The sequence below is a fragment of the Desmodus rotundus genome, chromosome 4 (genome assembly GCF_022682495.2).
Source record: "Desmodus rotundus isolate HL8 chromosome 4, HLdesRot8A.1, whole genome shotgun sequence".
Taxonomy (NCBI): Eukaryota; Metazoa; Chordata; class Mammalia; order Chiroptera; family Phyllostomidae; genus Desmodus; species Desmodus rotundus.
In genome coordinates, this window is record NC_071390.1 from 108,880,841 (window position 1) to 108,896,524 (window position 15,684).

At 42.3% G+C, this 15,684-nt stretch overlaps 1 protein-coding gene across 1 annotated transcript in view; it reads right to left on the reverse strand.

Moving 5' to 3' along the window:
• UCMA (upper zone of growth plate and cartilage matrix associated) overlaps positions 1-15,580 on the reverse strand; it is a 32,607-nt gene extending 17,027 nt beyond the window's left edge. The window contains exon 1 of the mRNA XM_024578453.4: positions 512-15,580. The gene's annotated coding sequence lies outside the window, so the exon portion shown is untranslated. The remainder of the gene's footprint in view (positions 1-511) is intronic.
• Positions 15,581-15,684: the final 104 nt, after the last annotated feature.

Here is a 15,684-nt window from a genome sequence, read left to right on the forward strand (position 1 = left end):
CCTATCTCACCAGGCCCCAGTCCCAAGACCAGCCTTCCAAGATGCAGGTTATACTGCTCTCCCTGGCATACAGCCAGAGAGAGACTGAACTTCTGGACTCTGCTATGGCCATCAGATGGGGGACTTGAATGTCCTCCCTCTAGGGATGGATGGAGGTGCATTAGCCTTGTGCTAGAGGGTGTAAAGATGTGGTTCTCAGACCTGACTACACATTCCAATCTCCCTGGTGCTTTAAAAGTACCAATGTCTGGGCCTCAACCCTTAAAATTCTGTATGTATAATTTGAAAAATTCATGTCTTTTTATTAGCAAATGCTGATTAAAAATTCCCTGAGTCAATTTTTTCAGCTTTATTAAGGAATAATGGACAAATAGAAATTGTATATATCTAAGGTGTACAACTTGATGCTTTGACATAGATGTTCATTGTGCAGTAATCACCACAATGAAGCTAGCTAAATAAACTCCCAAAACCGGACTTTATTTATAAAAAATTGTGTATTTATTCTTACATGTGTAAACTTCAGTCACCTTCGAAGTACTCTCCATTTGATGCAATGCAGCTATCAAGACTTTTTTCCACTACTCAAAACAGGTTTTGAACTCCTCAATTTTGATGCCTCTTAGTGCTTTTACCATTGTTTCATTTCTTGCACATTGGCAAAACATTTCCCTTTGAAGACTTTTTTCATCTGGGGAAACAAAAATATGTCACTTGGGGCAAGATAGAGTGAATAGGGAAGGCGGGGCATTGGGGTCATGCTGTTTTTTGGTAAAACTCTGCTGAATACTCACCACGGTGTGGGCAGGTGGGCTCGTAAATCACCCATGATGAAAGGGGCAAATGCTTGGGTCTTCCAAACAAATTCACTGAAATCAAAAGCAGCCTCTCACAAGACACCAGCTGGTGCGCTGATACAGGTGGGCTCCTAGAGCACTCACCTAGTGGGGGAAGCCTGTACTACAAAGGGCCTGCCCTCCAGAAGGTAATTATGGGTTTTTTGGGTTCCCCCTTGTATCTATCACCCCAACCCAATGTTCTTATTCAATTTGCCTCAGTCTGGGAACCAGTATTTTTTTTACAAACACTTGAGGTGATTGTGATGAACAACTAAGGTTGAGAACCACTGTGAAGAATATGTATATACTGATTATACACGAGTACATATGCATGTAAATATATACAAGTATATATATACATACACATATTCACAGACTCATCCAATTTTTATTAAAAATACATATATGTGCATTGATAAAAACTTACAACAGTAGTAATCTTTATTTTCTACCTTTAGTTTTTTGAGGGTTTTTGTATTTTTCTAGTTCTGTACAGTCATCATGCAATCATTTTAAAATCCTGAGGGAAAAAGCTGAAAATACTATTAAAAAAAAATAAAAACTTTACCAGTCTTTCTAGATGGAGCTCATCTCTCTCTCTGAGACACCCTGTAGCCATGACATCACAAGCTGCCTCTCTGCTCTGGCCTATCATCATTCCAGTGCATCGGGCAGTTCTTGGAGACTAACAGATACTGGCTCTGTGTTGCATGTTGGTATTAGGCCCCCTACCTAGCCAGGGAGCACCTGGACTGGCACATCTTTGCAGGGACAGAGGTATTATCAATAACCTGGGCCTGAACTGGTGCCTGGAGAGTTGGCCATTTCTCTGAACAAAGGGTGCTCTCTCTCTCTCTCTCAATGATAAAGAACTGCTTTCTGGTTTCAGGATGGGCTATGTATGCAAACAAAAAGGAAAGGATGCAATGGCAATGCCCATGGAAGAGCACATAAACGAGGTCTGTGGGATAAGAAGTATGGGTCCCGTTGGCTGAAGCCCATGGCCACCCAGAAATCCAGTGAATGTATGGCTTGTATTCTGAGTCCACCACAGTCCCATGCAGCTGGGCTAGCATTCAGCCAGCCAGAGAGCTGTGTCTAGGCACTGCCTGAGGCAGGCCCCAGGAGGAGAGGAACTGAGTCATCCCAGGAAGTCTGGGCAGGAGCTGAGCCATGCTAAAGAAAAAAGGTACACAGGCCCCAACTTGCTATCCTCATGGGGTTACCTTTTGAAGGCAAGCCTGTGTGGGGATTCTCCTGGGCTAACCCCTATACAACAGGCCTGAGGAACCAAAAGGACTGGAAAATGGCAGGAATGACCCCAACCCTCTTCTTCCTACTAGATGCCAAAATGTATCTTACTAGATCATCATCCTACATGACATCCCAGTTACCCTCCAGCACCGGGGAATATATGAGGGTGTAGGTTCCCCAAAGTTTGGACACAATAGATGCTCCAAGATTAAATGGTTCCAGGGTAAAGTATATTTGAGAAATATTACAGACTCTGTCCCCTTCCTCTTTACCAGGTTCACAATGCACAGGAGCATCTTAAAGTCTCTCACAAGTCCTAGAGCTGGAAAATGTTTTTGTTTAGCATTCCCCAAATGTAACTGACTATGCCATCTTTATTAACGGAGCACTATTAACATCCCATGGGCTATTTTGGGAACATCTGAATTAGTCATTTAGTGGCAAGAAAGTCTTTATCAAGAAGGGTATTTGTCAATAATCCAATTCTATTTTCAGAAACAATTAATAAGTATTGCATAATTGGGACCCTGTGCTCAAATAATATACAGTCAATTGGGGAGATAATACTCACTGGAAACAGTTTTTTTTTTTTTTAATGACAACATAAGTTGTGAGCACAAAAAGTGTAGCTAGAAACAAAGAATTGTCTAGGTAAGAGAGGGGCCAATGTAAGCAATAAAGCTTCTAAGAAAGCCCCAGTGTCAAGAAAGACATGAATTTGGCAAGGATGAACACAGTGTGCCTCGGGAGGGAGAGCTAGGGAGCATTCAAAACTGACCTTATTGATGGGATATGAAGATAGTGACAGAGTAGGTGGAAGTTACACTCAGCTCCTCCCAGGACCAGACTGGAATTACCACTAAAATATAGAACAATCAACCTGAATAACCAACTGAAGACTGGCTGAACAGAGATGTTATAACCAAGGATTTACAGAAGAAACCACATCAAGACTGGTAGGAAGGATGGAGATGCAAAAAGGGTCAGCCCCACTTTCACAGGTGGCAGCTGAGAATCTGGAGGGATATCTCATCTGCAAATGTTATTTCCAAGGAGCATGGGGTCTCAACCCCACACCAGAGCTGGATAAGTGCCCATATAACACCTGGCTGTGAAAATCACCAGGGATTCATTCTGTCAGGAGAGATGAGTATCAATTAGAGACACAGGTGTCCTCTTAAAGGGCCCAGAATCTTACCTAAAGCCACTCGCCCTTGGCTCTGGCAGAGGGAGGGTGGAGTGCACTATAGTCATGTGAGAGGAGAGTCATGTGGGGTTTGTAGCCCTGGGGAGAGAGCTGAAGGGACAGCAGCCAGATCCTTGTCCTGCGCCCCTCTCCCACACCACAGATGCCATCTTTCTTGGGTGGAACACTTCCCTCCTTACAGCATCAGCCTGGAGGAATGCAATAGCCCTACCTGTAGCTCACAGCCTGCAAAGAAGTCAGCTGCCTGGGCTGTGGTATAGAAGTTGGGCAGACTCAGGGTTGTCAGTAACTGAGTTGTGTGGCTCTAGGGTAGGGGCCATTCTACTTTTCTGTGAACCTGACCAGTGCCTCCTCATCATGGGGATCCTCTAGTCCACCCACCCAAACCCCCGGTGGCCCCACCTTGCTGAGCTTGGGCTCCCTAGGAGGTCTGGGCAGAATCTGGGACAGGCTGAATTGTGTGGTTCTGGGGAGGGGGCCTCTCCCCACACAGTCCTCAAGCCTGACAGGCAACTACCCCTCATGGGAGATCCATTAGCCCCACACCCTCAACTCCTGGCAGCCCTTTCCTGCTGAGCTCAGGGTCCAAGTAGAATCTAGGACAGACTAAGCTGTGTGGCTCTAGGACGGGGACATTTTCCCCTTGCATACCCAACTGCAGAATTATCCCTTCACCCAGACAAATCTTGGTCTGTTTTGGGCTGGTAAACTGTACTGGCCTTACCCTGATGACTTCCTGAGAACCCCATACCACCACAAAGGTCTGCTGTCACCCAGTGGGTGGCAGGTGGACTTGATATACTCCGGGGCCCCAGACCCACCGCTGACACCAAGTTTGAAACTGTATTAATCTGGTGAACACCATTCACCCCTACCTGGTGACTCGCTGAGAACATATCTCATGCAAATTGAGTACTGCCAGAAGCTATTTCAGTGACTGAGCCTAACAGGCAGCTGACAGGCAGAGGCAGGTAGAGGTGGATCTCAGAGTGGCTTGGGCCTTTGGCTGACTTGCTCCTGGGTTCAGTGCTGGCAGAAGTTGACCTTGGTGCACAGCTTGGTTCTTCCCCCACACACCTAGGCCCAGAAGAGGAAGCTACAAACTGTGGATCGCTTTGCTGCCCAGAGACAGACACAGGCAGCATCTGATAATAACCTGTACCAGAGTCCCTCCCAAAAGGCCCCAGAACCAACATACCAGTTGCCAGCTTCAGACAATATCAGTGCAGGATCCAATTAGCTTCACAAGCAGCATATCCAAAAAAAGATCTTGGTAGGCATCAGACACTGCAGAGACAAATTCTGCTTCATGTGGTCAGCACCTGCATAGCAACTTGTATACTGTGGTCAGGGTTGATCCTCATAGCCAGCTTCAGGGTTGCCCCCTGCCCAAACAGGCCAATAACAATCAAGACTCAATCACAACAAAAGGGCTCACATAACCCACACAAGAGACATTCCTGGAGCACCTACCTCAGGTGATCAAGGAGACTGTGCCACTGGACCCCATAGGACACCTACCAAGACTGGGAGACATAGTAGATCTACAAAATACATAGAAACAAACACAAAGAGGCAGACAAAATGGGGAGACAAAGAAACATTCCCCAAATTAAACAGGAGAAATCTCCAGAAAAAAATTGCTAAATGAAATTGAGTCAAGCAATTTAACAGATATAAAGTTTTAAAAAATGGTTATAAGTATGCGTCAGGAAATTAGTGAGAAAATCACCAGCATGAAAACAGACATAGAAACTATAAAAAAGAATAAGTCAAAAATGAAGAATACAATAGCTGAAATGAATACACTAGAGGGAATAAATGTAGGTTAGATGAAGAAGAGGATCTAAACAGTGATTTGGAAGACAAGGTAGCAGAAAACACCCAATCAGAGCAGCAAAAAGAAAAAAGAAATAAAAAAATAAGAATAATTTAAGAAAACTTTGGGAAAGCATGAAGCATAACAACATCTGTATCGTAGGGTGTTGGGAACCATTCTGCCTGGTTTCAGAAGGTGTAACCCTGCCAACAGGTGAAAAGGCCCCATGGCTAGAAGACCTTGGGACCATAAGCCACTAAGGAGACAAAGCTTATCCTCCCAGCAGAGGCACAGCCTCTGCCCCCTTTACTTCACCCTGCTTGGCCCCTGGAGGATGGCTGGATACTGAATGACAGGTAAGATTCCTCAAGGAAGGAACAGCCTAAGACAGGCACAGTCACAAAGGGGCCATCAGGGAAGGACTTAGGGGATTATGGAGGAGGGAAAAAAGACCCTCACCCCTCAGCTTTATCATAGCCTGAGTCCTCATTTTATCTGTAAAAAGTCTCCTAATCTCTTGGCTGCCTTATTTCCCCTGCCTGATTCAGGCCTGTAACAATGCGGAAGGGGGGTGCAGTCCTGTGCCAGAACCAGCAATTCCTGGGGGGTGGGGGCAATCAGGCCTGAGAAAGGATGCATTAAATCCTATGAAACCTGCTTTGCTAAGAATGTCCTCAATTTAAAGCTTAAGGGTCCAAGCACAAAATAAGTTTGTTATCTCAGGTTTTATGGCCAATTGGCATCACCCTGTCTACCAGACCCAACTCAAAAGGACGTCCGTGATCCCAGAAATGTTATCTGCAAACCATACCTCCTTTCTTTGATTCCCTATGCAAGCTAAACTCAATAAAAGCCCATTGAGAGAGAAGCTCGAGACCTTTCTCCTCTGAGAGTTTGGTCAGCCTTTTCTCCCCAAGCAGATCATGTCTTGGTAGACTTATTCTCATCTTCGGCAGCCAGGAGAGGTCTGCTGGATGAGGCTCCCCCACAATAGGGGGACCAGAAAGAAAAGAAAGAAAGCAAGGGCTTGAAAACTTACTTGGGGAAATAATGACTGAAAACTTCCCTAACCTGGTGAAGAAAAAAGGCACACAAGTCCAGGAAGCATGGAGAGTCCCAAACAAGGTGAATTCAAAGAGGCCCATACTGAGACACATCATAATTAAAATGCCAAAGGTTAAAGACAAGGAGAGAATCTTAAAAGCAGCAGGAGAAAAAAAGTTAGTTAACTACAGGGGAGTTCCCATAAGACTGTCAGCTGATTTCTCAAAAGAAACTTTGAAGGCTAGAGGGGATTGGCAAGAAATAGTCAAAGGCATGAGAAGCAGGGACCTACAGCCAAGATTGCTCTACACAGCAAAGCTATCATTTAGAATGGAAGGGCAGATGAAGAGCTTCCCAGACAAGGAAAAACAAAAGGAATTCATCATCGCCAAACTATTATTATATGAAATATTAAAGGGACTTATATAAGAAAAAGTAGATCAAAACTATAAACAATAAAATGGTATTAAATACATATCTATCAACAATTGAATCTGTAAAACAAACTAAACAAACAAGAAGAATAGAAAGAATCATGGATACAGAGAACGTTTGGATGGCTGCCGGATGGGAGTGGGTGTGGGAGAATTCATGAAGAGGTGAGGGGATTAAGAAGTACAAATAGGTAGTTACAGAATAGCCATGGAGATGTAAAGTACAGCATAGGAAATGGAATAGCCGAAGAACTTATGCCCATGACTCCTGGACATGAACAATGGTGTGGGGATTGCCTGAGGGAGTGGGTGGTGCTGGGTGGAAGGGAGCAAAGGGGGAAAATTGGGACAGTTGTAATGGTATAATCAATAAAGTACAATAAAAAAATTTAAAAAGAGAATATACCTAGTATGATTTCAATCCTTCAAAATTTATTGAGACTTGTTTTATGATCAGTATGTGTTTTATCTTGATGAAAGTTCTGATTCACTTGTAAAAAAATAATTTCTACAGCTGATAGTTCCTTACAATCTGTGTTGAGTACAATGTTCCATAAATGTAAATGAGCCTCTGAAAGAATTTGAAAAACTACGATTCTCCTCACATATTTTAAGTTGATAATTACAGCTTTGTTATAAGTTTAAATAATTACAGGTAATTTTAGGCATGTTTGAAGCACTAACGTTTTTAAGTTGCTATATTGTTCTTTTAAGTGTCTCCATGGAATCCAAATGTAGTAGTGATTTTTATAGTGACCTTTATTCATTTTTTTTTTAAATACACAAACAGGCTCTTCTTTAATGGTTAGAGATTTGACATTTTTTCTCTCTCATTTCACTTTTATCTCTAATCAACTGAAATGAAATACCAAGTGCCAAGGCTCTGGGGCCTTTCCATTCCACTTCCTCACAAGGTATTTTTCTAATGCAATGCATCCTTAAACTTGCAAGTCTTTCATTCACCACCCTGTCATAATTTTTCTGCCAGTTTATATTTTTTCTGAAACCATAATCCCAAATGTAAAATTTTTTTCTTCTACATTGATTTGTCACTACAATTAATATCAGTGCATAACTGGGCACACAACATAATTATCTATTAAGGGACAAACAACAAATCATTACAGATGTTAAATAGTCATTAAACATCTCTTCACAAAATGAGCATTTTTTGCAAATTAGTTTGTATATGTGAATAACTATTACTATTGCAAGAGATAAGATTCAGCAACAATATTTTTCCTGCTTTTCATTTCTATAAGTAGAAGAGCTGATGATGCTTTTTCTCATAAATAAATGAGAAGTAAAAGTTTTATTACAGCAGGGCCACACAATTCTTTGAAAGTTTTCTGAGTTATGTAACAAAAATCATATAACAATCTATCATCAGATATTATTTGTAAGGACCTATCGGCTGGCAGGTCTACTAGAGTTCCTTCCAATTTTGATGAAAGCTAAGAACTGAAAACCACCAGAGTTGGAAAAGGATTTGTTACCTACCATAAAAGTTATTTGCTTTCCCAGCTTCTGGAAAATAGAATAAGATGGATTTTATCAAGAGTTCTAAAATTATTTATTAATGTACATTTGGTAATAAAATATTTTAACAAACAATTTCATCATAAGATGCCTTACATGCGTTTTTATCAAACGCTGGGGCTGCATGTTTGCTCATTGCTTTAGGAGTAAGCCACCATCGAACCAGATTGAGAGGCACGTCTTATCGTCCCATCCTGCCGCCAAAGCAGTCCGCCAGGCTCTCTGTCGTCAGAAGTCTGACTTTATTTTTCAGATGAAATAACCTGCTAATACATTCCTGGGACAACTCTCTCAGTTGCGAACTCTGATTCTAAGATAAATATGATTCTTAGTCTAAGATAAAAATGAGTTTGTCTCAGAATAAAAATATAATTTTATTTTCTTTATCACTTATCACAATCATAATAGTAGAAAATAGTTTCTATAGCTGATTGACTTGTCTAAACACCGATTTCTTAAATGACATTTATTAATCTCAATATTATGCTATTAAATATGTAGTTCAGAGAATACCTTCCTACATTCTTATTTTTGCCTTTGGTGGAAATTCTTGCTCAGAATAACTTTTTTTTGAATTACTGACTTTTTTTAAAAATGAGTTTGTCTGTGTGATGAAATCAAACCCGCTGTCTACAGCTTTTCTCTTTGGTATTCTCTTTGCTTTATTCTCACCAGATTTTCCTCAGAAGCACATACCGCTGGAGTTTTTCATTCCATGGGTCACTGAATCTCAATAAGGTTCAGAAAGGTTGTGGAAGGAGGTGCTGGGGTTTTTTTGTTAAAAAGTAGAAAGAGGAGAGGAGAACACACACCTTCATCCAGGAACATTCTCGAGCAGAACAGTCTGGAAAGAGGGCATGTGGGAGTTGAGGAATCAGGTCTTGGTCACTTTAAAACTCCCTGTGCCCCCCACACTGAGAAGGACCCGAGGCTAGCCCATCTGGAATTCTCTGATCTCAAGGTAGAAGAGAGATTTGAGGCAGACAGATTTAGAGATAAGGGGTATGAAGAGAAACCAGCAAAGGAGATTGAGGAGGAGCTGCTGGTGGGTTAGAACATTCAAAAGAAGATGAGCCCTGACAGATATGGCTCAATTCAGCATCCAATTGTAAAGGGTCACAGGTTCGATTCCTGGTCAGGCATGTGTCAGGTTGCGGGTTTGGTCCCTGGTCGGAGCACCTAGGACAAGGCAACGAATGGGCGTTACTCTCACACAGATAGATGTTTGTCTCACACATCGATGTTTCTTTCTCTCTCTCTCTCCCCTCCCTCCCTTCTCTCTATAAATAAATTAAAAAATATTTTTTAAAAAAGGAGATGAGTTGATGGCAGAAGGAGGCACATACATACGGGCCCTCGTTCTTAGTGGAATCTCTCAGGGTTTGGAAAGTCCTGCTTTTGTAGAATTCTAAAGTGGCTTTGCTGAGGCTTTGCACTGTGATGGCAGCTGCCACCCCCTTCTTTGCCAACAGGGACAAGATTTGTCCAGTTCTCTGTCAGCTGTGGGCTTCACAGAGTCCTGGACTCCATGTGCACAATTTCAATTAGTCCACCAATCAAGTACAGTCAAACCTCAGTACTCGTTGGCTTCAGAACTCATCAAACCCTGTACTCACTGAATTTTGATGAGAAAAAAAAAAGATTCAGCACTCAGCACTTTCTCGGGACTCATTGCACTTGCTAGAACTTGTATGAGTCACAATGTCCACAAAAAAATGCTTCATCACTTGTTCAGTACTCATCAGTTTTGGCACTCATCATGAGTTCTGGAATGAATTAAGGATGAGTATCCAAGTACATTGTAAATCCCCTTGCTAAAAGTTGACTTACAAACTTTAGGGATGAGAGGAAGCCTGCTGGAGTGGAGGAGATCCTAGGAAATGATTCTTAGTTTTTAAAGAGACATAAGGAAAGAATTCTGAGTCCTCAAAAAGATGCAAACACACACATGCAAAAGAATTATTTTCTGCTTCTGGATGTTGCTGTGTGAGGATGTAATGCTTGAGGCCACTGCAGCCATTTTGTGGTCAGGAGGAGAGCGAGTAACATGATGACGATGGAATTGGAAACAGGTGAAAACAGCCCAGGTCTTTGATGACACTGATCATAGTGTGCCTCTCTTGTGGGTTTCCAGTTATACCAGGTAATCCATTTTGTTTATTAGTTAAATCTCCAAATTGATTTTTTTCTGTTACTTGCCATCAAAAAAGCATCCTGAATGAATTGCCCCCGAATATTGAATAAATTCCAAATTACTTTGCATAGCATAAAAAGATTTTCATTATCTGTCCCTGTTTGCCTCTCCAGCCTCATCGCCTTCTGTCTTCCCCCTGTATTCTGTCATATCACACCCTGTCATGCCATGCGGATTCTCCCTTTCTTCACATTCTCTCTCTGGTGAACAGCCTTGTCCTTCTTGCCCACCTGGCAATGCCTTTATAGTTCTTCAAGATTATTCTCAAGTGCTTCCCTCTCTTCACCACCTGTTTCTTATCTCTCCTCATAGGAGAGACCTTCTCTTCCTTGTGTCCCCCTCCCCCTTTTCTCCCATTTACCTTCAATTTCCTTGTGTTTTTCTTCAATTTTAGGACCTTCTTCACCCCATGCATTTAGATTTTCACATGATTTCCCTCCCTCCACACTCCTTTCTCGAGTAGACTCTGAGCTCCTTGAGAGCAAAGACCACTTCTTATTCAGTTCTGTTGCTCCCAGAGGTCACGAGAGTGCCTGGTCATGGTCACTCAATAAATATTGTATTTGTTGAAGGAATTTATGTGGAGAACTTGAATGAAAGGTGGAGAAGCAGGAACAGTGAGCAGGTGAGTCTGAGGGGATGAGACCCAGAGTGCCGGTGTATGTTGTGAACGTGTGTGGACATGCACGCGTGTTGACTAGTGTCTGGGTTTCTCTAGTGAGGGAATTTATGAAAGGGTGTCTGTGTGAACAAGATGGGTGTTACAAGTGGTGACTGTGGGCATGGCGGGGGTGGGGGGGTGGTGAAGTCTTCTGCGTAGAGATGTAGGAAAGGGATTTTGTGTGATGGGGGGAGCCTGTGAGACTGGAGCGAAATTCGGAAACCTGGATGAAAAGTATGAAAGAAACATATTTAAAAATTTTTCAGATTACACAAAATTTTGGTCAGCCTAAGATTTTTTCCTAAAACTGTCTTTGCCATTGATTAAGTTCTACTTTCTGTCCTTCTAATTATTTTCATTCCCACTTACCCTGTCCAAGTTTTTCTGCATCCCTTTTAAGTAACCTGAAGTTAATGAGACAAGTGTCTTAATAATGAGCAGACATCACCTACCTATTATATGTATAACCCTGGTGTTGGTTTATTTTTAATTATGATGAATGAATGGGAACAATCTGAGGGCCTCCAGACCACTGGATAATGGAAGAAATGTGGGTGTTTTTGCTTTTGTCATTTTTGTTTTGGAGGAAGATGCCTGATTCCATCAGAGCAACAAGGGACAAATACAAAATTGTAGGCCCATGGGTCACCCTAACTGAAGCTGGTCTGAGGCACCCCTCTGCCTTGCAAGGTTCTAGCAATATCTTAGGCATAGTTGTTACTAGTCTGGGAGTGTTTTTCTTTCTTTTTATTGGTAACATAGGCCTCATTTTTAAGATCTTTACCAAGTGAAGTCTGAATAGGCTTCTCAACAACGATAAGAACAGAAAAGAAAGAAACCCATCACTCTTATTTAATCTTTAAGGCCTCCCCCATGAAACTCCATCTTGTAAATGAAGAAACTGAGGTCTAGAGATGTTAAGTGACTTGCACAATGAGCAAATAATGGAGCTGGGATTTCACCTCCAGCCTGTATTCTTAAGGGACTCCCTGAGGACAGCTGGGGACAGTTTTGTTTTTGTTTTTCTTTGGCTCTGTCATTGGTCTTGGAAATGCCCCCAGAACAGGCAAAGGCAGGTTTAAAACCAAGAGGAGATTGTTCAAGGAATGGGGTAAGGAGAAGGCGGCTTCTCCAGGGCCGAGTTCCAAAGCCCCTGGAGTCAGTGCCGCACTGGGTGTAGGAAGGGGGGCTGCCTTGAGCAGCTGTGGAGTTAATGCGGGGGCCCACCCAAAGGTGGGCGGGCCCTTCTGGGTGCTCCTTTATAATTCTTTCCAAGTGGGGAGTAGCCTTTTTCATCAGATTGCCAAAGTTGAGTGTATATTTCCTAGCCTCTTAGAAAATTTGGATGTGTTTCCTTTATCGAAGAATTTCTTAAAAATTTGTTTCATTTCTTTTAATTTTGGTAAAATATGCATAACATAAAAGTTACCATCTTAACCATTTTTAAGTGTACAGTTCAGTGGCATGAAGCACCTTCACATTATGCAATCATTACCCACAATCCAACTCCAGAACCCTTCATCTTCCCGAACACTGTACCCATTACACACTAACCCCCTCCCCCTGCTCCCTGCAGCCCTTGGCACCCACCAAGGTTTTCTGTCCCTGCTTTCTGTCCCTATAAATGTGAATACTTTGGGGACCTCATATAGGTGGAATCATACAATATATGTCCTTTTATGACTGGCGTATTAGCATTGTATCCTCACAGTTCATCCGTACTGTCGCAAGAGTTGGTATTTTCTTCCTTGTTAAGGCTAAGTAATATTCCATTGTATGTAGAGACCACATTTTGTCTGTGTATTCTTTCCTCGATGAACTCTGGGGTTGCGCTGGCCTTTCAGCCACTGTAAGAAAGGCTGCTGTGAACGTAGTGTACAGACATCTCTTCGAGGTTCTGTTTTCAGTTCTTGTAGGTAACTACCTAGAAGTGGAATTGCTGATTGGATCAGGGCATTTTTAGTAGAGATGTGCTGCCTAATGTAGACTGTGCTGTACTGTATTTGATCAGCTCTCCTCCCTGCCCTTGCCTCACCTAATGCACACCCGTTGTCCTCTGACCTTCACCCCCCACACCCTGAAACGCACACTTGATTGGGACCAGTTGCTACTGCTAGCATTATTTAAAGGGAAAACTTCTAACATTAATAAATAATAATCAGATCAGCCCTGGCTGGGTAGCGCAGTGGGTTAGTGTCATCCCAATATGCCAAGGTTGCGGGTTCAATCCCTGGTCAGGGCACATACAGTAGCCAACCAATGAACGCATAAATAAGTGGGATAATAAATCAGTGTCTCTCTCTCCCTCTCTCTCTCTTCCCCCTCCCTTGTTCTCTCTCTCAAAAAAAATCAATAAAGAAAAAACGGGAATGGTAGGGGATGGAGGGATTGAGCAAAAAGGAAAAAGAACCCATGGACATGGACAACAGTGTGGTGATTGTGGAGGGGAGGTGGGTATAAGGGGACTAAATGGTAATATGAAAAAAAAAATTAATAAACCAAGGAAATTTCATTTTGGTCTTACCTCGTTTTTTTTTTCAGGATTAGTATTCAGTTTTATGAGATGGACTTTTTTTATCCATTGAGATATTATTTTTTCTTTTAATGTTAATAAAGTAAAATATTAAAAATAAAGAAAAAAGTGTAAGCACTTTGAGCTTCAATAATATAATCAGATCAGGGCAGGGCACCCAATCTAAAATGACCCGCTGAGCCTTCCCTAGGAATCTAGAATTTAAACTAAGAGGTTCCAAGTCTGACTGCTCTGTGGGAAAGGGGGATATAAATTCAGAATCATTGGCAGAAGCCAGTTCCCACCATTATTTGGGAGTCAGGGGAAGCTGATCTGTGGGGAGAGAGAATGGAGCAGCCACACAGAGAGGAGAAGGCTTCAGAGCTGGAGGCCTGGCTTACAGCCCTGTGTCCCGGGCTAGCCGGCCTGCAGTTCAGCTCTCTTACATGTCATGGACTGGCCAGCATCCTTGTGGCAAAAGTCCCATGGTGCTCAAGCTGGTTCCTATACCCAGGGCCCTAGCCCGTGCATAGGTGCACTCAGCTCAAACAGGCATGCCCACCTTAAACCGATGGTTTAAACCGATGGTTTTCACTTAATGACTTGTCACTGTAATACTACCTACTATTTTCATTAGGGCCAAAACAAACATACGAAGGAACAAACAAAATTTTTAAACTCTTTGCTTAGCCTAATGAGCTACATTGTGTTTTTGCTAACAAGGGTGATTTGCAAGAACTTTTCAAAATCGATTTTTAAATACAGTAATACATATGTAATACATTCTCTTTATGGGAATGAAAAGAATCATAGACATTTTAAGGTAAAGTCTTGTTGGGGCGGGTGTTGTTCTCCTTTCCTGATTAGAAATCAGTTAATCGGTGATGCATGTTTCAGCCCAGAGGTTTCTTTGAGCTCAGGGCTCTCAGGTCCCGGGTCTGAGTTGCTTGTGGTCAGAAAGAGTGCTCTAGGCATCTGTATGTGCTTCACACCCAGCACACGCCTGGCAGATGAAAAGTGCTCGGAGTGTTGATAATTCAGTGAATGAACGAACGAAATCAGAGGACTGGACTACATGATCCATAGGACCCTCTCCAGCTCTTACGTTCTGTGTATCCTATGATTCTGTAACCTGTCCATTTGCTGACAATTGTTCATCAGGAGACTGCTAGACACAGTTTCTGTACATACAGTAGAATCCCTTTATAACACTGGTTTCCATAAAAAATACCAATGTCTCTGTTAGAGATTACTCTTAAAGTCTGCCACTGTCACATTTCAAGAAATGTAAGGTGAATTGTAGTAGAGCAGTCTGGGGTCTCGAGCCCATGGTCTGACGAATTGCAGCATTCTTAAAAACCGTCTCTCTCTGGTTCCATGGGAAGAAGCCCAAGGAATGCTGAACAGTGTTCTATGCATGCTGCCCACACTGGCGTTCCTTACACACATTTTGTTCTCCATTATTCCGTCATCCAATTCCCTTAGACCCTGTCAGTGACAATCCTGTCCTCCCCAGTTTCCAGCTGGAACGGAGCTTAAGCTGGGTGTCCTAATAGGAGAAACCAACAAGAAGTCAGTGAAACTAGGCTAGAAATACTTGTGCTTGGCAGAATGACAAGAAAGGAACTCTATTTCTTTCTTAATAAACTATAACTTAAAAAAAGACTGTCTCCTTGCTTCCCTCAGCTGGTATAGAAAGACAATGCTCTGTTACAATAAATGCCTCCAGCTCTTGCTCATTCAAGATCCAAACAAAAAGTATCAAAAATTTCTGTGTACCTTGAAAGAGGTTAGGTTTCATTCATATGTACTGAAGGTTTTCAGCTGCCCTACCCAATAAGAAATAGCAGATGTTACTCTTGTCTTCATTCTTTAGGAAGACTTGGAAAGTTCAGTCTATTTTTACAGTGAGCGTTGTGATGTGGAGGAGTCATGGAAAAAATCCCGCATCAGGGTATGAGTATCCACCCTCATTGTTACTCCATGACACACTTCTTATGCCCTTCAGTAAATGTGCCCTGTTATACCTTGTGCTGTATTTGAAAAGAAGTCTCTCATGACATGAAATAAGTAGGTTGTGTATTTTCCAGAAGAGGGATACAAAACTCAACATAGACTGAGTTTCAAAACCTTCATTTCTGCTTGGGTAAAGAGCTAATTGAATGAAAGAAACAGATCTAA